The sequence below is a fragment of the Tupaia chinensis genome, unplaced genomic scaffold (assembly GCF_000334495.1).
Source record: "Tupaia chinensis unplaced genomic scaffold, TupChi_1.0 Scaffold142898_2, whole genome shotgun sequence".
In the NCBI taxonomy this organism is placed as follows: Eukaryota; Metazoa; Chordata; class Mammalia; order Scandentia; family Tupaiidae; genus Tupaia; species Tupaia belangeri.
The window spans coordinates 119019-145065 of NW_006202744.1; positions in this window are offsets into that span (position 1 = coordinate 119019).

A 26047-nucleotide genomic window follows, 5' to 3' on the forward strand; every position below is an offset into this window, starting at 1 on the left:
TAACAAAAAAAAAATTTGAAAAAAAAAAAAAGAAAAACATGTTCTATGCCTATCAACTTTTGCTTTCCTCTGGCCCTTGGATCTCCAGCTGCTGTAGAAATATAAAAAGTGTATTTAGTATGCCAGAGGAAAAACAAATTGATTATTACCTAAAAACCTATTATGAATACAAAATGAAAATTAGTTAACTGTAATTAATACGGCTAAAAGAAACAAGGTCATTTGGTGAATTGGTCATTTGGTGAACTGGCTTTTGGCTGATGAGCTAGAGCCCATTCCTATGTAAGCCTGGCTCTTCTAAAGTGATGATAGCCAAAATTTTAATAGAATTTGGCTAAAGTCAGGTTATGCTTCATTTACATAGATAATGGCCCTCTCATCTGGTCCTCATTATACTGTGTTTCAATAGAATCCTCATTTGGAATCGGTTTATTTTTCATATCTTTCCACCCACTTATCATCACCTAGATTTCCCTCTTCCCACTGAGCACAGACTTAAAGTGAGAATAACAATGACTAGCCTTTTTTCCATATAGCCTGATGTCTCCAGAATCCTCAAGAAAATTATATTATACTTATTCTATTTTTTCATTGAGGGTAACAGGCTCTACCTACTGGGTATGTAAATCTTTGTTAACAGGACTAAAATGTATTTGCTTGTATCATATGAAAGTTCCTCATAATCCATTTTCTATTATATGTCCTCTGTTTGCTAAAAACTTGCCTCTCCGTGGCCCACTCAAGTGTTTAGAAGAAATCTGGATTCTTTCTCACAACATTCTATTATAGATATTTGAACATTTAAATATGTCCCTCTTCATTGTCTCATCTCTGCCATTCTGATTGTTCAAGAGCCCTAATACGATACCTTCTGGAAGGTCCTCTCCAAATCAGATCCTGAAATACTGAAGCAAACTATGTGAATGATAACACTTTCCCTGAGTTATCCAACTAATTTCATAATAACCAGTTGTTTTTCTGTAAATTTCCAGGAGTCATATTCCAAAGCCAATTTCAAGCTTTTATTTTATCTTTTAAAAAAATATGCACTACAACTTATCATATCACATTTCAAGTTTCTTTCTTTCTTTAGGATTTTGCCATAGGGTGTGTGTGCTCATCAGAGTCAGACAGAGAGAGACAGAAAGTGAGAAAACACCCTCCTGGGGGGATAGCCATGCCATAGTCTCTTCTCCATTCTCATCTTAGAATCTTGGGCACACACGCACATGCGCCCAGCGTGATTTCAAGCCATCAGGTCCAGTACTCAAACTGTATTCAGTCCAGTACCCTAACCACGATGCCACCTGCTGGCCTCCCGACATTTCAGTTTTCAAATCAAGGTCATAACATTATAAAATGTAACTTACAGTAGCCAAAAAAGTGGTGATGTTTATTTTTAAAATAAATACTGCATTTGTGCCTAAAGTAAATAAATGACATCAATAAAATATGTAAATTAAGTAGATAATTTTCTATTAAGCATTTCTAATATTCTAATAAAGTTTCAAAGTACAGTTTGATGTGTGAAAGTTCTAACATTAGCACTGTGAGGTAATCCTATCTTTTATTGAAAGGTACTTGAAAGATTTGAAATATTGCTGAGGCAGAACAAATAACATCTTTAACCAGAATAACAAATCACCTGTGTTTGTGAAAAAGCATTCCAAAAAGTTCTGCAGTCTTTCTGAAAACTGGACTAGTAGGTATGTGCTTTATTTTTAAGAGATGGAGTGGTAGTATCTTAAATGTTCATTCTTTCTTTGTTTTCTAGAGAAGGGAGTTTATTTCCACAACAGGATACAGTAAGACAGGCAGCAACCATCATCAAACTGTCTTGAAAACCTCAATATTTTCTCAGTATTAATGGATACAAGCACAAGCATTGCAAATCATTCCTCATTGCAATTAGATTCAATCTCTTTCCCCTGAGTAATTATTCCAATTCCTGTCTTATTTCAACTACCCATTCCTGGTTTCTGATCTGATCATTCCTCAAACAGATCTCCCTATGACTCAGCACTTGGTCAGATTGTTCTCATTAGACACCTTTCTTAATTCAAAATGGTCACAGTTCTGTTAAACCTCAAGTTGGCCTGCTTCAATCCATGTTATCAAATATACCCACGATTTTATGTATTTATTTTTTTAGAGAGATTTTTGTTACAGGATGCATGTGCTTGCCAGAAAGACAGAGAGACAGAAAGTGAAAAATCATGCACGCACATATGACCAGCATGAGTTTAAGCCACTGGGTCCAGGACTCAAACCATGGTTGACTATATGGGAGTTCAGCGACATAGCCATTACGCCAACTGCTGGTCCCTATACCTACAATTTCTATCAGGGTAATAATTTATTCTGAAAAGGTTGAATGGTCACCCCAGTCACTTCTGGTTTTACAGAATGATCAGGTCATGAGCTTTGATATATTCAGAACACAGTACCAGAATCCTTTTGAACAGCAAGTATCCAAGCAGTAAAGTCAATAAACTATAACAGTAGTTAACAATTTTCCTATTCCTCTAAATATATTTCTTAGCTACCTGGGAGCCAGGAAAACATGTCAGAAAATCAGTCAGCAGTCTCCTTTAAATATAGGATATGTTAATCTAGAGTGATTGGTAATGAAGATGCCTGTTAACTCATTTTCTCAACATTTGTCTCTACTTGAGAGGATATATTTATATAAAAAAATGGGAAGTATTAGTTGTCACACAAGCACTACCTTGTTCAGCTAAAATATCTAACACCATTCTATTGTCTAGTACTGCTTTTACTAGAGACTCTGAAGACCACTGAAATTACTTATAGATTTGGGAGTTTTATTAGCCAAGATCAGCACAGTCTTAGATAATTTTGTAACACATGTTGGTTGGCTACAGCTTCCCATTAAGGATAACAAAGCATAGTCAAAGAAATATTCATCCTCTTCAGATATCCACTCCCCCCTCCCCCAGTAAATCCCTCTGAGTTATGGTAAAAAGCTGTCAGGTCCAGTAACTACTGGTCCAGTTGCTCAGTCTCAGAATTGTGGAAGAAGTTATAGACTGAGAAATCTTAACTAAAACATTACTTTCCCAAGCCATCCAAGGGTTACAAAACTAAATAATTGTCAAGAAGCTCAACTTCCCAGGTGTCTTGGCATTTACTCAACTCTATCTCGGGTTGGCATGGTCTCCCCCTGGTGTGATGGATCTATGGCTTGATTCCCTATAGTCAATTGTACCCAGAGCTTCTTAACATTCAGCAATTCTCAAGAAACATAGGCAAAGACTACACTAGGATGTAGCTCAGATAGCTATAATTTCAAAACATGTTTACAAACTTTTTTCACTGGCAGAGTTCTCAAAATAACAGTTCTTGTTATTAGATATGCTATCATGGGAAAAGGAAAAATACTTCCTCCATGGCCTTCCTGTCTCAGGTCAGGGTTGACACAAATTGCTCCATTTTGATTTTGAAAACGTTCACATTTCTCCCTCTTGATCAAGCTCGCTCTATATAAGCATTATTCATCATTTATTTAAGAATCATACTTCAATTGTCCCTTGGTGCCAGGATGGATCTGTCCGAGTTGGTCTGGTCATCTTGCACCAGAGAGAAGTGACTGATGACTAGGAGTCAGTGCCAAAACCCATTTTGGCCATATTTGAGCAACAAGGGAGGCTTGGATCTAGTGGCTCTTAGGTCAAGTCTACCCAAGTCCATTGATCTTAAACTTGTCACGGACCCAAAAGCAAGTGTGTCTGCTTCCAACCTCCATTCTTACTTCGACTAAAGCCAGTGACATGTCTTGGTGGCAAATACCCAGAGTCCCAGAAACTAAACTGGTTCTGACAATTGCAGGTAGTTTTCAGTGATAATTCTCAAGAATCATCCTGCTCACAGTGCCAACTGTTACCAGCAAACTGAGTCCAGCTGTTTCTTCTCATGGTCAATGAAATGAGAGGCAGAAGATGGAAAAGAAGGGAGTTTATTTCCACAACCAGTTACAGTGAGATATGCAGCAAGTACCACTAAACTGTCTCCAAAAGTGAAAATATGTTAATATAATGTTCAAGTAAAATAATGCACTGTTGTTAAATATATTTATATATTTTATATATAAAACAGACATTGTATATTTTTAATATTCAACTTCCATTTATCTCTCCTTGATCTGATATGCTGTCAGCTCATCTTAAGAGCAGCACAGCTAGAATAAGACCAGAATGGAAAGGAAAAAGGCAAGCGTAGATATGATTAATTTACATACTTTCATACTAAATTTTCCAGTTCTGTGGTGGAAAGATGTTTTTTCCAACTGTGTAACTATTGCTGAGTCACTCTTTACCACTTATCCCTTCCCTCAAAATACTGAACTTGTGGATATAGGAAGGTGTTATTCCTCTGTCCACAAAAGCAAAGAGAGAACCAATGAGAGAAATTAGGACAAGATTCTGGTTTGAGCGAGGTGCTGTTTTTTTCGTTATTCACCAATTGCACTCATGTGCATGCACATGAAGAGACAGAGGCAACTTCCACATGGTCTGGTCATGCCATGATACCTCATTCTAATCCTCCAGCCCATTGAATCTCAGGCACGCCAAGAAATGTCCACTGTGTTTCAGGCTGACAAGCCCGGAGATTCCAACCATGATTGCCATGTGGGATGAGCCTCTCTCGAACAGCTCATTACCAGTGCACCACAGAGCCAGCTTCTTAAGTTATTGAAGACAGGGGTGGACCTGGAGTAGTGAGACTTTGGACAGACTGCCATTCAATTAGGCATTCTTCAAAACTATCCTCAATCATGATACATGATAAAGCATTATTTCTTTTTTTATTTATATATTTTTTATTATTATTCATACATTAAATCGCTATACATTATTTAGGTTGTGAAGGAACTTTACTTTTCAATGCGGAGTCTATGCCTTAATAATAGACCTTATGAGGTAAAAAGTGCTTTTTATTAAATATACTCCTCTAATATATACCTTTTTATTTGTCTGGCTCAATGTTTAATTTGCCTAGAAGAGACTACAATGCACAGTAAATATTGTTTGAATAAATGAATCAGGCGTGCGTCCCAACTACTACAAAAAGCCATTAAAATCTTACGTTGTGTTAATAGAAATGCAGACAGAAGAACAAAGGAGGAGAGAACCCTGTTCTACTCTTGATAGCCAGATGACAACTGTGGTAAAATTATGTCCAGTTCTGAACAACATATTTTATAGTGAGTATAGAAAGCCAGGTTCTTCATCAGGCAGAGTGATGCTGACATTTGAAAAGTAGCAGGAATCCTAGAAGACATGATTGGTGATAAAACAGAGTCATTATATTTAAATGTACAAAGAGCTATTTATGTGAAAGTTCGGTTAGGTTCATACCAAGTGGTACCAAAGGGGAGAACTAAAACAAGGACTGAAAAGAAAAAAGAAAAAGTTTCTTGGAAGTAAGACCTGTTCAAAACTACCAGAGATCCCTTAAAAACTTGCCTCCTATACATTACTTGGAGTTACATTAAGAAAATTACTGCCAAAAATGTTGGAGGTGGTAATGAGAATATTATAAATTATTAGCCTGGAAAATGTTTGAGATATCCTCAATTCTTAGTCTCTAAGTTATTTCTAAATAAAATGATATCAAAACTGAAAAATAAACATTCTTACCATTTACAAAACTCATGAAAGGGTAAAGCAAACAATATAAAAAACTTATTTGGGGCTTAAATTATATACATTTCAAGAATATGGCCCTGAAGAAATGTAATGAACTAGAACAACACAGTCATACAGTGTATTTAATTTTAAACTCTTACTTTCAAGAAATATATTTATAAGTAGGTGACTAAAATTATTCTATTCCAATTATTTAATAATTAACTGATAATAATTAAGCATGGTAATAAAAATAACAAATTTATAAGATATTAATGTAAAAAGAGACCCTGGAAATTAAGATAGAAAAATCCAATTCTTTACGAAAGTTCCCCATAGCATCTGTCTAGACTCTGATTAAACATTTGCAGTATCAAGAAATTTATTGCCCCAATTCATTTTGAGGTCTAATCTAATTGTTAGAAATTACTGTTAAGTCAAATGTTCCCTTCTCATAATCTCTACCTATTCATTCTACTCCTGTCTTCCAGAGCTTCATAAAATTAATCCAAACCTTGCTTAATATGGAGCTCTTGCAAATAATCAAAGGCAGCTACCAAGTCACTAATTCATACATTCTCTAAGCAAAATGCCTTCAGTTCTGTTATTCCCAGACAGTGGTCACAACCGTACTCATTGCCTAGCCATATATATTCCTCAACTTGATTGAAGTATCTCTTAAAAGTGAGTTTTTCAGAACAGAACACAGTTCCCTGGAGAAGTCTTCCCAGCCTAGTGTCAAAAATCTCTATACTGCCCCTCAACATGAATAGATGGATAGTCAACTCTTGTTTATGCAAGATCACAGAAAGCCTTGACATAAATTGAGCTTGTTTTCAAGTCTAACTAAACTATCTCTCACTACTCAATATAAATCTTTGCTTTACTTGGCAATGGTAGGTAGCAGGCAAAAGCCTACATAAGTATCACCATGAGGTCCCCATATATTTTTCTTGAAATTATGTAGGGTATAGCAATTAGTCAATAATATATAGGATGCAAGAATTACAGCCATTTACAGATAAGAGCCATGAGACACAGATAACGTGATTCATTTAAAGTTCAGTCAAGAAGAAACAAGTCTAGAATTATCTAAACCTAATGTGTTGTACTTTTCAATACACCATGCTGCTTTCCAGTATATTTTCCATGATCTCTATCTATAGCATAATTTATAACAAATAAGAATATTCATATAGTAACACAGAATTGAAGAAATAAGTTTAAATATTTTTACCTCTATTTCTTATTCTTATCCTCTTGTGTATGTTCTTTTAAATACATGAGCACAAGTTTGTGGGCTTGTTTAGTACTTCCTAAGAACAAGAATTTTTTATATAACATTTTAAAAAGAAACTGCCTTTAATCGAAGCTGGCAGGCAATTTTTCTTAAGGTCTAGAATGATGAAAGTAGCATTTTTATGCTAAGACTCTTGAGACTATAAACAAAATAGAAGAATTTTATGGTTAAACAAAAACTATGAACCATGGATTCAAAATTTATTAGCAGAGACCTAACAGCCATTAAAAGATTGACTGTAATAGAGTTTCCATCAACTTTTCAACTCCTTTCCAGCAGGAGTTGACTGGTCCATCCGAGCCCTAATCCTATGTCTGCAGAGAAGGTTCACACTGTATCCTGCCAGTTGCTGACCGTGGCTGATGCAGAGGAAGTAACAAGAAGGACCCTAAACTAGAGAATTCGAAGAACTTGATAAGTTTAAATTACATATCACTCAATGGTCCTAGAAAATCCCATTTTCTCATCATCTCAGAGACATGCAGATGCACCTACAAATATTTATTTTTAAAAATTTTTGTAGTAATTTGTGGAATGATGTCACAAAGTCCATTTGATAGAGAATTATTTTCCCCCTAAATTTGCTGAACTCTTTACATCTAGTTCTGGTGCAGTTTTAGAGAGGGGGAAAAAAAAGTGCAAATTTGTCATTTCTGCATACTAAATATCTCTCCAAATTGAATCACCCTTGTCAAGTATTTCAAGGTGACCACTGTGCTTAGCAAAAGATCCATATTTCATAACACGGTCAGCCAACATGGCTCAACCTCTCACCTTACCTGATGGTAACTCTCTGTGGTTATCTGAGGTCCAGCATCTTGCTCTGTCATATTTTACTGCATTCTCTTGCATCTGTTTCAGGAACCTCATGTGGCCCTATTTGACCTTGACTACTCTCCACAACCGAAAAACATTTTTTTCCTATAAAATATTCATTAAGTTGTGAAAGAAATTTTTCCTTATGGTTTTATTCTCCCAAAGACATTGAAGAGGGAGACTTTCCCCGCCCCCCAAGAGGATTTAATCATTCTTCTTCTAAATATGGGTAGTTTGCAAAATCACAGTAATTAATTCCTTCTAATTTATTGTGAATAATTTGAAATAACAGAAAGACCATTGAACTTAAAATTGGGAAATGTAACCTTGAATCCAGTCTCTGCTACTAGCTTACTAAAGTCATTTCATCTCTGTAGTCTGTTTCTGGGTTTTGTTCATTTTTAAGCATAAAAACATACCTATTTCAAAGCTATCGTGATAACAAAATAAGTAGATAACAAAAGCATGTGAATTTTCTAACTAGAGGTATGAATTTCCTGAGCAAGTCTATTGATTTTTAAATCTTCAGACTTCTGACCATATTGTAGATATTCATCAAATAAAAATTAATATCTAGGAAAATAACAGCTAATATGGTAACAGTTGGTGGTAAAATCACTACTGAGCATATTAAATGGGTGCTACTGCAACACTTTGCATATTGAAAACATTATTAGAAGATATAATAGGAGAATTATTTCCTCCCAAACCTCTTTCAAAATAAAATAAAGAAGGTTTATTTCTAAAAATCCATATTTTATATTCCTCAGTCAAAAATAAAGACTCAAAACCCATAGCAATCAAACACTCAAGTGCAGACTTACCATCTGTAAGTCATAGAGAATGAAAATTTAATTAGAAAACATACTCCCTCAGGTTTCATTCACTTCCTTTTCCCATCAGTTTATTACTAACCATCACCACAATTTGTTCTTGATTGATATATGATAACATGTCTTATTTTTGATGATGAAGTAGCTATTGTTTTAATACAGATGAACCATGGATTCAAAATTTATTAGCAGAGACCTAACAGCCATTAAAAGATTGACTGTAATAGAGTTTCCATCAACTTTTCAACTCCTTTCCAGCAGGAGTTGACTGGTCCATCCGAGCCCTAATCCTATGTCTGCAGAGAAGGTTCACACTGTATCCTGCCAGTTGCTGACCGTGGCTGATGCTGAGGAAGTAACAAGAAGGACCCTAAACTAGAGAATTCGAAGAACTTGATAAGTTTAAATTACATATCACTCAATGGTCCTAGAAAATCCCATTTTCTCATCATCTCAGAGACATGCAGATGCACCTACAAATATTTATTTTTAAAAATTTTTGTAGTAATTTGTGGAATGATGTCACAAAGTCCATTTGATAGAGAATTATTTTCCCCCTAAATTTGCTGAACTCTTTACATCTAGTTCTGGTGCAGTTTTAGAGAGGGGGAAAAAAAAGTGCAAATTTGTCATTTCTGCATACTAAATATCTCTCCAAATTGAATCACCCTTGTCAAGTATTTCAAGGTGACCACTGTGCTTAGCAAAAGATCCATATTTCATAACACGGTCAGCCAACATGGCTCAACCTCTCACCTTACCTGATGGTAACTCTCTGTGGTTATCTGAGGTCCAGCATCTTGCTCTGTCATATTTTACTGCATTCTCTTGCATCTGTTTCAGGAACCTCATGTGGCCCTATTTGACCTTGACTACTCTCCACAACCGAAAAACATTTTTTTCCTATAAAATATTCATTAAGTTGTGAAAGAAATTTTTCCTTATGGTTTTATTCTCCCAAAGACATTGAAGAGGGAGACTTTCCCCGCCCCCCAAGAGGATTTAATCATTCTTCTTCTAAATATGGGTAGTTTGCAAAATCACAGTAATTAATTCCTTCCAATTTATTGTGAATAATTTGAAATAACAGAAAGAGCATTGAACTTAAAATTGGGAAATGTAACCTTGAATCCAGTCTCTGCTACTAGCTTACTAAAGTCATTTCATCTCTGTAGTCTGTTTCTGGGTTTTGTTCATTTTTAAGCATAAAAACATACCTATTTCAAAGCTATCGTGATAACAAAATAAGTAGATAACAAAAGCATGTGAATTTTCTAACTAGAGGTATGAATTTCCTGAGCAAGTCTATTGATTTTTAAATCTTCAGACTTCTGACCATATTGTAGATATTCATCAAATAAAAATTAATATCTAGGAAAATAACAGTTAATAGGGTAACAGTTGGTGGTAAAATCACTACTGAGCATATTAAATGGGTGCTACTGCAACACTTTGCATATTGAAAACATTATTAGAAGATATAATAGGAGAATTATTTCCTCCCAAACCTCTTTCAAAATAAAATAAAGAAGGTTTATTTCTAAAAATCCATATTTTATATTCCTCAGTCAAAAATAAAGACTCAAAACCCATAGCAATCAAACACTTAAGTGCAGACTTACCATCTGTAAGTCATAGAGAATGAAAATTTAATTAGAAAACATACTCCCTCAGGTTTCATTCACTTCCTTTTCCCATCAGTTTATTACTAACCATCACCACAATTTGTTCTTGATTGATATATGATAACATGTCTTATTTTTGATGATGAAGTAGCTATTGTTTTAATACAGATATAGAATGTTCTTGACATCAAGAGATGTCTACTTTATCTTCTTTTAAAAAAATGTTTTCTGCAATTATGTCACTAAGAAAAAGGGGAGAGGACCAGCAAGTGGTATAATGGTTACATCACTGGACTCCCACATAGTTGACTGCAGTTGGAGTCCCAGACCCAGGAGATTAAAACTCACACCAGGAGTGTGTGCATCCATGCCCAAGATCCTGAGAGAAGAATGGAGGAAAAGGGATTGTAATGTGACCATCCCCCCCAGGGAGTAATTTCTAGCTTTCTGCCTCTCTGTCTCTCTGACAAGGACATGAACCCTATAGCAAAAATATCTCTCTCTCAAAAAAAAATGGTGGATAAAGATCTGTATTACTCCAATTTATTCACAAAATTAACAAAGCTAGCCCAGCTCCATTGGCATAGTGATAGCACAATGCTCTGTAATGTGGGAAACGACATGAAAGATCAAGATTTAGTTCCCAGGTGAGCTTGCTTAATATTGTTATTAAGAATATAGATATTTATACACGCCTGGAGTGCATGCATGCCCCTGTATATATGCTCAGGATCCTGACTGCCTAAGAAAGGCTAAGAGAAGAATATAGCATAAGACCCTACTGAGGGTGATTTCCTTCCTCTCTCAATAAGTAAATAAAACTTTAAAAAGTTAACAAAGTTCCTCTCTTTTTTTTTTTTTTCTTTTTGGAGAGGCTTTTGCTTTAGGGCATGTGTGCTTGCCAGAAAGACAGAGAGAGACATAGAGACAGAAAGCAAGAAATCACCCCCCAGTGTGGATGGCCACACTGCAATCCCTTCTCCTCCATTCTCCTCTTGGGATCTTGGGCATGCATGCACACGCGCCCAGCATGAGTTTAAGCCACCTTGTCCAGGACTCGAACTGTGGTCTACTACATGGGAGTCCAGCGACACAGCCATTACGCCAACTGCTGGTCCCAACAAAGCTCTTCTTGCAATAAGATGGTCACTACTTATGGGAAATATAAGTATGAGATTGTTGTTATTAAGAATATAGATATTTATTTTTGCATTTCTATAACATCATAATGAAAGAAAATTATTTTCCACAGAAATACTGGAGCAATTCCTGAATCAAGGTCTGTCAACCCTCAGAAAAATTAAGGCCCTTAAGAGTGGCCTGTTTAATGGGACCAAGAAAAGCACTAAAAACCTTCGTGTATAAAATCCAAATAGTGGAAGACTTACTCAGAAATCTTAGTACACTTGTGTATTTGTAAAATTAATATATTGGCAGTATAAAGAGAAATAGTCTCATTATTAATACAAGCTGTTCTTCTCCCGAGGAATAAATAATAAAATTACTGAAGATTGGGAGGTCTCTGAAAAGACATACAGTGAGTCTTCTGGGTTCATATTTAAAAGAGGCTAGCTAAAATTTCCAAATATAAATGTTTTTTGATGTTGGTAAGAGGGACCAAGGAACTGAAATTCCAAGGCAATCTGAAATAAACATGGCTATGAAATATGCAGTCAATATAGAGTTTATGTCATCATCCTGGTCATTCTAGGCACCATGGTCTCTTGGGGCCCAAGTATATAAACACACAGATGATGTAAAATTACCATTAATCCACTTACACTGGCATTTTCTTCAAATTTGAAGACAATTGTTTGCTTTCCTGCCTTAAAAATGTGGTATTACTTTTATTCACTGCTATTCTATCACTAACCTATCAAATAGTACAGAAAAGGTTCTATGAGCTGTTGACAATTGACTTGGACAGCTACTTCCAATGTATGTTCACACTACTTTGACAGCTGCTCACCATGAACAATGATTTTTCTTCTTTCTGTCTTTGTTAACACGTTGCTTTATAATGACTCTCGATGTAGTCTTCATTTACATCCAGTGTGAATATAATTATATTCAGTAATTATTGGATTGTCTGAAAAGTTATGACACAGTTTTTCATAGAAAAATACTGAAAAATACAACAGGACTTTTCCCACAACCCAGTTGTTCTTTATCTCACATGCTATGGCTTTTTAAAATACATATTTCTCCACTGATAACTAGCAAGATTTGCACAGAAAAACATGCTATTACGATCTTTTTGTATTTAAAGCAACCAAGTTACTCAGTACGATTTATTCTGAGTAAACTTTTCTTTGAGTTTGAATACTAATGTTATTTTTCTCCACATAGTAATTTTATGTCATATTTTACCTCTATTTAAAATCTTTATCAAGGGAATTAAATTGAAATTGTTTTCTGCCCCTATTAAAGCTGTTAGAAAAATTGATAATTGCACTCCATCTCTTTTCTAAAGCTTAAAATACAAATTGGATTCATCTAAAATCTCTCAGCAGGGGGACCAGCAGCTGGCATGGCAGTTAAGGCACTGGACACTCCCACTGGACACTCCCACATGACTGACAACAGTTCGAGTCCCGGACCTGGTAGCTTGCTCTCTCTCTCTCTCTCTCTCTCTCTCCCTCTCTCTCTCTTCAGTCAAATTAAAAATAAATGAATAAATAAATTTAAATAAATAATTCTCTCAAAAAACCTCTCAGCAGACAATGATTTATTTTTACCAAATATCATAATTTTTGAAGACACTAGAATTTTTCTTCAGCTTCCCATATACATTTCTTCAGGAATATATCAATATGGTAGTCTCAGTCCCCATGTATTCTAATTAAATGTAGTTTAACCTAGCAAATCAGATGCAATTAAAAAATTCACCAAATACATGGCAAGATAGTTTTCTTTCTAAATATGTGAAGTTCAGTTCTATAAAATGCATATCTACTTTAGGGATATTTTGAGGAGATGACCAAGAACAGGTAAACATAGCCTTAAAATTATTCTAAAACTATGACTAAATGGATCAAACTAGTTGTCCAAATATAGGTAATGGGGCAATTTATATTTTCTCTATTAGTTTCTTAATAAACATTTCTTGGTATACTTATTAATACATATAATAAGCTAAGATATGGAAAAGAGTCATTATTATACTAATAAACTGGGGGTTGGGGCAAAATAAGGCAGAATAGGTGAGATTGTGCTTTTCCTCTAGCCTAGCAAGTGATCAAGCAATCCTTTAGCAGCAGTGCAGGGGCTCATGCTAGACTGCCTTGCCACAGTGCCACAGATTCAGCCAATAAGGAGATAACTAGTCCAAATGGATTTTTTTTTCGATTGACATACAAAAAATTGTAAATGCCAGCTTTGTTCTCAAAAGATCTTGAAATGGCCCTGAATCTCAGCCCTAGCCCCTCTCAGCTGTGGTCAGAAAGCAGTTCTTTCCAGCCAGGGACCTGCCAGGAGACTTTCCCATCTGCATCCCCAGGACAGGCTTGCCAACCTCTGTTTCAGAGCGTATCTACAAGCAGCCCTGAATCCAAATGGATTTCAACAGTTTATTACTTATGGCACAGCAGGCAGCATAAGCTTCATGCTTACATTGATTCTCCGTGTCCCTACCGACTCCACAGGGTGACAAAGAAGCAGACGCAGGTGGACGCTGCACAACAGCAAACCTGTGTGACAGATAAAACTGGATAGCGGAAATAGTGGCAATAGTTGCACAATTCTGTAAATATTCCCAAAACTCTTGAATTGTATTTTTTAAATGGAAAAAAATAATTCCAAACAAGTAGTCTTTAAAAAAAAAAAAGAGTATTTTCTGTTAACCAAAGAGGATACCAAAAATAAACCAATTTTAGTAAAAAATAAAAAAGAAAAAAAGAAAAAGAGAAAGAAAAGGAAGAAAGGAAGAAAGGAAGAAAGACCATCCTGGCTCCAACTGGCTTCAACAAACTATAGGTTCAAGTCTACCCAGGGCCTAAAATTAATCCTGCCTGACAAAGTCAAACAATATCTAAGAAAGATCCATTTCCTTGGTGTTATTTAAAATATATTTTCCCACCCAGAACTGGTATGCTTATGATTAACCTCTGAACAACTTTAATCAGAAGGCTGAAATAAGCTTGTATATGTAAATTTCCCAATATATGGTATGTATCTAGCATACTTAGTCTTCTCTATAACACCAACAGATTTTGTTTTCCCTCCCTTATGATAGGTTTGCTTTCATAAATTTAGCAGCCCTCCAGTTTCTTCTGTAAAACAAAGCAAACAAAACAAAATCTGGAGGCATAGCAAAATCCCAGTCCACTTGGGTGATGTTTAGCTGATTCCTTTCAGCTCCTCAGTCTCAAATACCCACTTCTGCTAGCTGGAATCCTGTTATAACTCAGTTAACTTCCAGGTTTGAAACATCATCAAAGAGCTGACTATAATCACTACTTTTCCTAAACTGTCTTATCACCCTACAGACGTGGACCAGCTCAAGACTGTGATACTGACATCAGCCAAGGCTGAACACACATTGTAACTCACGTTTGAATACAATGATTTTAATACTTGTAAATTCTTTTCTTAAGAGAGATTTTTGCTATAGGGTGCATGAGCTCGCCAGAGAGAGACAAACAGAGAGACAGAGAGAGACAGAAAGTGAGAAATCACCACCTTATGGGGGATGTCCACATTGGAATCCCTTCTCCTCAGTCTCCTCTCGGGATTTTGGGCATGCACACAAACACATCTGGCATAAGTTTCAAGCCTCCCGGTCCAGGACTCCAACTGCAGTCAGCCATGTGGGAGGTCCAGCAATGTAACATTACTCCACCTGCTGGTCCCAGATTCTTGTAAATTCTTTAGGGACTATACTATAGGATTAAAAACCTCCTCCAACCCTAACTACACTCTTTACCTGCTTACTTGTTCTTCCTACAAAGTTGTAGCATATCTCAGGTGTTGACATTTCATAAACTCTGAAGCAATGAGAACAGGACAAATCCTTTCTTTTTATATCTCCTACAGGTTTCTTTCATCTATTCAAAAATATATATTCTTATTAGGTAACAATGGCATAGTATCTCTGCTTCCAGTTTTCCTGATTAAGCTCCTATTGAACAACCTTTTTGCAGATAAGTATAATCACTGAGGGCTTGGGGTGGGGGTGTGTGAAAGAGTAGGGTCTGAGGAAGGATATTTAGAAGTAAAATAGAGAGGCAAAGTATTAATGGAACAAAGAAATGAGGTATTACCTGTTGAAGATATTTTATAGTTTTATCACTGGACTAGGGAAAAATGTTCATATGATGAAATATTCACTTTGTAAGCTAAATAATATGACTGAATGTATAAAAGAAAAGAAAACTTAAAAAATGTAAATACAAAATATAAATAAAATCTACAAAAAAGTTTTTATAGGGACCAGCAGTTAGTGTAATGGCTACGTCGCTGGACTCCCGACCATGGTTCGAGTCCCGGACCCGGTGGCTTAAACTCATGCCAGGCACGTGTGCATGCATGTCCGATATCCCGAGAGGAGAATGGAAGAGAAGGGATTGTGGCGTGGCCATACCGCCTCGGGGGTGATTTCTCGCTTTCTATCTTTCTGTCTCTGTCTTTCTGGTGAGCGCAAGTGCCCTATAGCAAAAAACTCTCAAAAAAAAAAAAAAGTTTTTATGGCATTGACTGTGACAATTTGCATGTAAGCATAACTAAATAATAGTTCAGGAGAAAACTGTAGGGAGATTTTAACGGAGTTAAGGGCTTCTGTTATTTAATGGATATTCAATGTATTAGTTAACAATAAAATTATTTTTAAAACAATGAATATGAGTGCAATAGTGTGAAAAAAATAGAAAGGGACCAGCAGTTCGCATAATGGCTATGTCACTGGACTCCCATGTAGTTGACCGCGGTTCACATCCCGGACCCGGTGGCTTAAACTCATGCCAGGCACGTGTGCATGCATGTCCGATATCCCGAGAGGAGAATGGAAGAGAAGGGATTGTGGCGTGGCCATACCGCCTCGGGGGTGATTTCTCGCTTTCTATCTTTCTGTCTCTGTCTTTCTGGTGAGCGCAAGTGCCCTATAGCAAAAACCTCTACAAAAAAAAAAGAAGAAGAAAAGAAATTGGAGAGTGATTATTCATAGATGCTAAAATAGATTCAACACATGGAAGAAAGGGAATTTACAAGGTGAGTTTTCCATTTTTTTACTTTAAGCCTGAGAATAGTCAATAGTCATCACCTAGCCAAAAACCTGTATTCTTTTTGACCAAAATTGAGTTAATGAAAAATAAATAAAAATCATAAGACAGAGTTTGACGTTAAAAAAATTTTCTACAACCTCAGTAGTGATCAAAGAAAGAAGAAAGCTAGAGAGCAAACCCAAAGTTTGAGTAAATTTACTGCTGAAATTTCTTACTAAATCTTAACCATATATGAGAAGGAAAACTCAGAACTGCCCAGTTAAAGATAACTTCATATAAGATCTAATCAAAAGGCGAAGTTTTCCATTTGAGTTAATTCAGCTTAATTGCCTGCTTAGAAGAAAAAAAAAAAAAAAACACCAAAATTTGCAGGAATATAATAGAACTCAAAGTCTCTATAGCATTCAGAATATCCAGAATATGAGACCAGCAGATAGCATAATGGTTATGTTGCTAGACTCTCACTTAGTTGACTGCAGTTCAAGTCCTGGGCCCAGGAGCTTAAAATTCATGCAGGACTCATATGCGCCTGAGAGGAGACTGGAGGAGAAGGAATTCTGGAGTGACCATCTCCGTGTGGGGGTGATTTCTCACTTTCTATCTGTCTCTCTGGTGAATATATACACTGCACAGCAAAAATCTCTAAAAAAATTAATATCCAGAATTCATGCCAAAAGTGCTCAATACATAAGGAAACAGAAAAATAAGACTTTTAATAGCAAATCTTTATACCACAAATGGGTAAGCAAAGCACTTAGACCATAAAAGTCAAGAAATCACTCACTCTCAGACACCTTCAAGCACAGGGTCAACACAAGAGAGTGAGGATGTGCTTAAATTTTGTGTTCAAGGTGATTGGCTTGCTTCACACTAGCTCCAACCCTGACCAACAGAAAGCACCAACACCTAAGTTGTAATTAGAAGATGTGGATTTGAAACCAGCTCCCATAAGTATGCTTACCATCGTAAAGAAAAAAACTGGACTAACAATGAAATAAAAAATGGAAGATATGAGCAGGAAAATAAATGATGTTTAAAAAAGAAAAAAAGAACCTGGGGACCAGCAGTTGGTGTAATGGCTATGTTGCTGGACTCCCATATAGTTGACTGCGGTTCAAATCCCAGACCCAGTTGCTTAAACTCACGCCAGGCGCATGTGCATGCACTCCCAAGATCCCAGGAAGAGAATGGGGGAGAAGGGATTGCTGCATAGCTATCCCCCCTGGTGGGTAATTTCTCACTTTCTGTCTCTCTGTCTCTCTCTCTGTCTTTCTGGCGAGCAAATGCTCCCTATAGCAAAAACCTTAAAAAAAAAAAAAAAAGAACCAAATTGCAATTTTAGGATTAATCAAATAAAATCTATGAAGTAAGCAATTCATTAAATGGTATTATTAAGAGCAAGATCAATTCTAGCATATGTGTAATATGAGTTCCAGAGAAGGATACAGAGAGTAACATAGTAAAACATTTGCAAACATAATTGCCAGAGGTTACCCAAACATAGTGAAACACATAAATCTTACAGAGTCAAGAAATTTAGAGTGATGTCAGTAAGATGGTAGGCCTGGATACTCTTTGTACATTAGCCATATCAACCTAACAGCCATATAAAGTTTAACTCCATTACTGAGAAATCTAGAAAAGTTGAAAGTCTCAGAAACTCTGAGCAAGTACAAAAAAATAGACACATTGAAGCCAGTAGGGAAATCAGAGACAATTTCTTGCCATAATCTCTACTCTCAGCATAACATAACATAATCAGGAGGAAAGGACCCAACTCTCTGCTTCCAGCTTCTCCCTGAGGAGTTAAAGAGTCAGACTACTCATGTAGCATCTCAACTTTCTTAGGTGCCACCTGAGGGACTCAATTCTATGTTGTCTGTCTCAAAGTGCTATGGAGAACAAAGTAACACTCACTACACCCCATCCCTAGCTTGGTACAGAGCAAATGTGGGGGCGGGGGAGGGGGGAACAGCTCCCAGCTTCACTCTGGAGAGAAAAAGAGTTGGCAAATATCTAGCATTCCAACTTTTCTAATGCCTCCTGAGGAACTGGCTTTCTTCTCACCTGTCTTGGAGCACAGATGGATCCCATAATATTCTAGCTCCCTGGCGGCTGGCTACAGAGAACAAAGTAGTGTGTCAAACAAGCATGCAGGCACTCACCACAGGTCCCCTACCCAGCTGAACAAAGAACACGTAGAGAAAAACAAAAACAGAAACACACACTAATTTAGAGGCTGGAGCAGATGAATTGTGACATGGTAATAGTCTGTCAGAAAAAAAAAATGTCTTATCTCTTTTTCTCTATCTTGTGACTATAATTTATTATATAATAATACATTGTATATTTCAAAATTGCTTAAAGATGAGATTTAAATGTTCTCACCACAAAAAGTGATAAGTATACAAAGTGATAGAGATATTCATTAGTTTGATTTAATCCATTTCCACAAAGTAAATATATATCAAACATCACATTTTACCCAAAACATCCATAATTATACACACACACACACACACACTCACACACACGCACACTTATAATTAGGTTTTTGCCATTGGGCATATGCACTCACCAGAGAGTGAGAGAGAAATTGAGAGGGAAAGTGAGAAATCACCTCACAGAGAGGAAGACAAACCACAATCCCTTCTCCTCTGTTCTCCTCTCAGGATTTCGGGCATGTAAGCACATGTGCTCAGTGTGATATTCAAGCCAGCAGGTCTGGGATTCAACCACAGTTGGCCATGCGGGAATCCAGCACCTTAACCACCACACCACCTGCTGGCCCCTGTATACACATTTAATGTACATATAACATGTGTACAGACAGAGAGAGAGAGAGAGGGAGAAAGAGAAAGCACTCCCAAGTGGAGTATAGTCACATCACAATCCGTCCTTCTCAATTTCTCTACCCTGTCAGGATTTGGGGCATGCACACACATGCACCCAGTGCATTTTTCAAGCTGCTGAGGCCAGAATTCAAACTGTAGTCAACCATGTGGGATCTGGCTCCCTTCATCACTAGGATGTGAGGGCAGCACAAAATGTTGTTCTAAATAAAATGTTAAACTTTTAAAAATTATTTAATAATCTTGATAGATTCAGAAAAATTATTGGTAAAATTCTAAATATTTCATGATCAAAATTCTCAAAAAAGTCAGGATAGAAGAAAATGACCTGAATATAATAAAGGTCCTATGTAAGAGGCCCACAAGCTAACATTCTTACTTGTCAAAAACGCAAAACTTTTCCACTAAATTAAAACTACAATGTGATATTACCTCATTTCATTTAGAATGCTATCATCAAAAAGACCAAAAAATAACAAATGCTGGTGAGGATGCAGAGAAAGGGGACTCTTACATTGTTGGTGAGAAGGTTAATGAGTGGAAAATAGCTATTATGGGAAACAGTGTGGAGTTCCCTCAAAAACTAAAACAAGATCTGTTATTATATGATCTAGTAATCCCACTACTAGGCAAATACCCAAAGGAAAGGAAATTAGGATACTGTAAAGATAATGCATGCTAAAGCACTATTCAAAATAACCAAGATATTGAATCAAGTTAAGTGTTCATTAACAAATTAAGGATAAAGGAAAAAAGTATATATCACATTTTCATATAAGTGTGTACGTGTGTGTGTGTGTGTGTGTGTGTGTGTATATATATATATATATATATATAGAGAGAGAGAGAGAGAGAGAGGAATACTATTCAGCCATTAAAAAGAAATGAGGTCAGGGCCAGCAGATGACATAGTGGTTAAGATGCTGGACTCTCACATGGTCAACCAGTTTGAGTCCTGGACCCGGTGGCTTGAAACTCACAGTGGGTATGCGTATGTAGATGGCCAAAATCCCAGAAGAAGAATACAGGAGAAGTAATTGTGTAGCCATCCCCTCCGGGAGTGATTTCTCACTTTTTCTCTGTGTCTCTCTGGCAACTGTAAGTACTCTATAGCAAAATAAAAAATATATATACAATGAATTCTAGTCATATGAGTAAAATAGGTGAGCCTAGAGGACATTATATTAAGTGAAATAAGTCAGAAATCGAAAGAGAAATACCATATGTTCATATGTTCTTATTTATCCTTTGAACTTGAAAAAATGACCTCATAGAAGTAGAGTATTGAGGGATCAGCAGATGGCATAATGGTTACATCGCTGGAGTACCACATAGTTGACTGTGGTTTGAGGCCCAGACCCAATGACTTAAAACTCACGCCTAGTATGAGTTTGCCCACACATATACTGAGAGGAGACTGGAGGAGAGAGGATTGCGGTATGGCCAGCCCCCCCACTCCCCGCAGGGTGGAGGGCAATTTCTTGCTTTCTGTCTCTCTGTCTCTTTCTGTCTCTCTGTAGAACACATATGCCCTACAGCAAAAATCTCTCAAAAAAGGGAAAATAAAAAAGTAGAGTGTTGGGGAACCAGCAGTTAGCGTAATGGCTATGTTGCTGGACTCCCACGTAGTCGACCGCGGTTCGTGTCCCGGACCCGGTGGCTTAAAACTCACGCCGGGCGCGTGTGCGTGCGTGCCCAAGATCCCGAGAGGAGAATGGAGGAGAAGGGATTGCGGCGTGACCATCCCCCCTCGAGGGTGATTTCTCGCTTTCTGTCTCTATGTCTCTCTCTGTCTGTCTGGCGAGTGCACGCGCCCTAAGTGAAAATCTCGAAAAAAAAAAAAAAAAGTAGAGTGTTGAAGAATGATTACAAAAGGCTGGGGAGGATAGAGAAGGGAGATAAAAGGATGTTGGTTAACAAAAACAAAATTACAGGTGGATAAGATAAATAATTTCTAGTGTGATAAGATACAGTAGGGTGAATAGGGTTAATGATAATTTACCATGTATCTCAGAGTAACTGAAAAAGAAGGACTTGAATATTTCCAACACAAAGTAGTGACAAATGGCTGAGATGATGAATATAGTAATTATCCTGATTTGATCAATACACACTGTCCTACAAATATGTACAATTACTATATGTCAATTTTTTTAAAAGAGACCTTGACTTTTTAATTGCCAAACTCTTAAACTTTGTAAATTGTTACAAGGACTTAGGCTTGTATTCAGAGTGAGGTAGAAAACCATAGGAGATACCAAAACAAAAGCTTCAGATCTGCCTTACCTTGAAGATCTCTCTGGATCATCTGTCAAGAATCAACTGAAGGTAGCTGAAGTGAAAGCAAAAGGGCTAGATGGCAGGATTGTAATAATCAAGGTGACAGATGATGGGAGTTGGACCAGAGTGACAGTAGTTGAGAGAAAAAAATGCAGCTGTATTCTGGTTGTATTTCAGAATAGTAAGGGATTGGCAAAATGAAGATGTCCAGTTAGAGAGCAAAGAGCTTAGCAAGACAATGCGAAACTGGGCAGATAGGACTGGAATGATAGGCTGCCTTCAATCTCAGCAGCTGGAACTGCTCAGGTGCTTTCTCAAGGCCTTCCTCTCATACCAACCCCTTTGCCCTGCCTGGATAATTGAGGGTTAAGTGAATCACTATTGCTTTATCTATTTGGAGACCTGCATCAGTTTCTCTTGAAAGGTATTTTTTTGTTTTTGTTTTTCAGTTTGGTTTGTTTTTTTTGTTTTGTTTTGTTTTGAGAGATTTTTGCTATAGGACATGAGTGCTTGCTGGAGAGACAGAGAGACAGAAAGGGAGAAATCACCATCCCCAGGATGGATGGCCATACCACAATCTTTTCTCCTTCATTCTCCTTTTGGGATTTTGGGCATGCATATGCATCCGACATGACATTTTTTGGTTTTAGGGGTTTTTTTTTGAAGTGATGTATAGGGCATGTGTGCTCACCAGAGAGACACAGAGACAGAAGACAGAAAGCTGGAAATCACCCCCTGGGGGGATGGCCACATGGCAATCCCTTCTCCTCCAATCTCCTCTCAGTATCTTGGGCATGCACGCACATGCGCCCATCATGTTTCAAGTCACCAGGTTCGAGACTCCAATGGCGGTCAACTATGTGGGAGTCCAGTGACGTAACCATTACGCCATCTTCTGGTCCCAGAGCCAGGTGATTTTAAAGTCTGCACAAACTTTAGCTGGATCCAACTGCACAAATACACAATATTATTTTTACATACATGTTGAGCTGTGCTATACAGACTATATTATAGAAATATAATAGGAATTCAAAAATGTTCCTCATGGGATACTAGAAGGCTTCATGGAGAAAGAGTCCTTAATTGAGGATATGAAGATGCAATATTACAAGGAAAGTTTGAAGGAAGGAGAGACTTCCCAGGTGAGTTCTACACAAATACTAAAACTTCAGAGACATAAATGGCCATGGCAGTTTTGTTTGATACTAATGGCCCACACTGAATTCTGTTTTGTGTGTCTTAAGGAGTAATTTTCAATGAGGTGGGAGTGAGGGCCTTTTAGTGTGTATATTCCTAGGAAGAGTGTCCCTCTTGCATTAATCAGTGAAGGATGAGTAGTTTGAAGAAGTACATGTGCAAAAGATTCCAATTTAAATTTTAAACTATAGAGGCCAGCAGGTGGCAAGGTGGTTAAGGTTCTGGACTCCCACATAGCAGACCACAGATGGAGTCCCAGACCCAGCAGCTTGAAAATCACACCGAATACAGTATATACATGCCCAAAATTCCAGTTGGAGAATGGAGGAGAAGAGATTGTGGCATGGCCATCCTCCCAGGGGGTGATTTCTCACTTTCCTCCTCACTGTCTCTCTGGCAAGAACATGCACCCTATGAGAAAAACCTTGGGGGAAAAAAAAACTATATGAGTTCACAGGATTTATAAGGTGGTTCATTGATTTGAACTACCAGCTTTGAACATTTAGTTTCTAAGATCAAGAAGGGATGCTTCAATTACTTAGCAAGACTGATTTTACGTAAGTCTGGAAAGGAAGGTATCGTCTGCAGTTTTTCAAACGACCATGGGTAAGGGCATTATGTTAACCTCAGTCCTCTGTATTTTATTTAACCTCTCCAAATAAATCGAAAAGTATGTACTTTTATGCCTATTTTACAGGAAAGAAAAAAACAAACCTCTGTGAGGTAATGTAACTTTTCGAAGAGTATTCAAAAAACACGGATCTTTCTGGGGTTCTTCCAAACTACTAATTTTTTCCCAGCAGTCTTTATTTTTCTAAAAACCCTAGTTCAGTCCATTTTATCCTTTTTTATTTGCTGTTTCTGGTGTAGAGAGATAAATAGAGATAGATATATAGACATTTAGATATAGAAAAGGAGATAAAAATCACTTTCCTATTCATATTAATTTAAATTACCTGTAGCTTAAGTTATAGAAATTTGCATAATTACAGAATACTTGCTTCCTTTAGCCTAACATTTACTGAGACACATTTTATTTGTGAGATGGTGTCTTTAGCTTTCATAGTACTTAATTCCATTAAACAGTCTATAATAGATGTTTATTCAATTTAATTTTCTATTATCTCCCATCACATTATTTTTTTCTACATACCGTTTATCACACGTAAGTTAGTGGATATCAATAATGATAACACAATTCCTTAGGGGAAAATAATGTCCTTCTTTAGAAGTCTGCTTTATAGGGACCAGCAGTTAGCGTTAATGGCTATGTCGCCGGACTCCCATGTAGTCAACCGTGGTTCATGTCTCGGACCCGGTAGCTTAAAACTCACGCTGGGCGCGTGTGCGTGCATGCCCAAGATCCCGAGAGGAGAATGGAGGAGAAGGGATTGCGGCGTGGCCATCCCCCCTGGGGGGTGACTTCTCACTCTCTGTCTCTTTCTCTCTCTCTCTGGTGAGCACATGCGCCCTATAGCAAAAACCTCTCTGAAAAAAAAAAAAAAAAGTCTGCTTTATATTGTGGTTTCTAAAACTTTTTCAAAGTAAAAAGTACAGGAACTGAATATAATTTAATTCCAGAAAAATATCTAGAAAAGGAATAGAGCAAACAGCATTAAATTTCTTAAAGATGATTTCTTCTGAAAGCAAGGCACATTTCTTTATTTCCACACACACAGCTGCCACTATCCTTGATGTTTATATTTTTGTCCTTAGGATAGCACTCAGAATGGTACAGTCATCCCTTGAAACACCCAGTCACAATCCACAACTTATGCATTTGTCTTCTTTACCACCTTGTTGTCCTTTCTTTCAACTTCCTTCATAAATGCCTTCTCATTTCCTGCCCTCTCTACAGATTCTTTTATGAACTGTTTCCCAACTACCCATTTGAACTCCATGTGATTTACGATTTAATTCTTCTCAAATTTTCATTCCCATCTCTGGTCCCTATTAATATGTTCAGCCTTAAGACAACCAGGAAATCCTATATCCCCCTTTCCCACATATTTTGTGAAGATGGCATTTGTTCGATCACTGTATGACCCGGCTATGCACATCTAAAGCTCTCCAAATGCCAGAGCTTCTGCTCTGATGCTCTCATATTTTAAATGTGTTCAATGGCCCTTTGCACGCGATGACCTCTTCCTTCCTCTACTAAAATGTTGCATTAAATATCTTACTTCTGTTTTTTTTTTTTTTTTTCCCATAGATATATATCTACCATAATCTAGTCTGTTCGCATTTAGGCATCTTTCCAGGTTTCATATTATTTTACATTACTGTTCTAGCTATATTATAATGTTACCATTATTGTCTCATTTCAGAACAAACTGCAATCCTGGCTGGCTTCACAAAATTATCATTCAATTTCCCTAACATTCACTTCCTTGTTTTAGGCAAACCCTTTTTAATATAATTTAAGAATCAACTTTCCATATTCTGAATACAATACGATTTGCAAATATTTTCTCCTAGTCTATGGCTTATTCTTTTCTTCTCTTAACTGCTCCTTCTAGAGCAAATATTTTTAATCTCCCCATGAACAGTAATATTTACATTAGTACTATTTACAATTTCCCAAAGTTTGAAGTAACTCAAATATACTTCAATGAGTTAATGGGTAAACAAACTGTGGTACATCCATGCAAAGAAATTTTACTCAATAAAAATAAATGAATACTTGCTAAACACAACTTGAACCTCAAAGGCAATTTGCTGAATGAAAGAAGTAAATTTCAGAAGGTTATATACTCTGTTTCCACTAATATGATATTCTGGAAGAAAATAAACAAACCAAAAGATTGAGAGTCTGACAGGTGTTGTGGTGGTTAGGGGCGCTGGACTTATACTTGACTGACTGTGGTTTGAGTCCCAGACATCCTGGTGGCTTGCTTGTTTCCTCTCTCTCTATCTCTTTCTCTCTCTCTCCCTACCTCCCTCCAATCAAATTAAAATACATAAATGAATTAATAAAGTTAAATAAAATAATTATAAAAAAAGATGTAAACAGACAATGAGTCATAGATTGCTAGAACTGAAGGGTAGGAAGAATATTTTATTGAAAGTGTCAACACAAGGAAATTATCTGGCATGTTGTAGTTGGTCTGTGTCTTGGTGGGGTGATGGTTACAAAAATATATGCATGTGTTAAAACTCATAGAACTCTGGGACCAGCAGTTGGCGTAATGGCTATGTCACTGGACTCCCACGTAGTCAATCGTGGTTTGCGTCCTGGACCCGGTGGCTTAAAACTCACGCCAGGCGCATATGCGTGC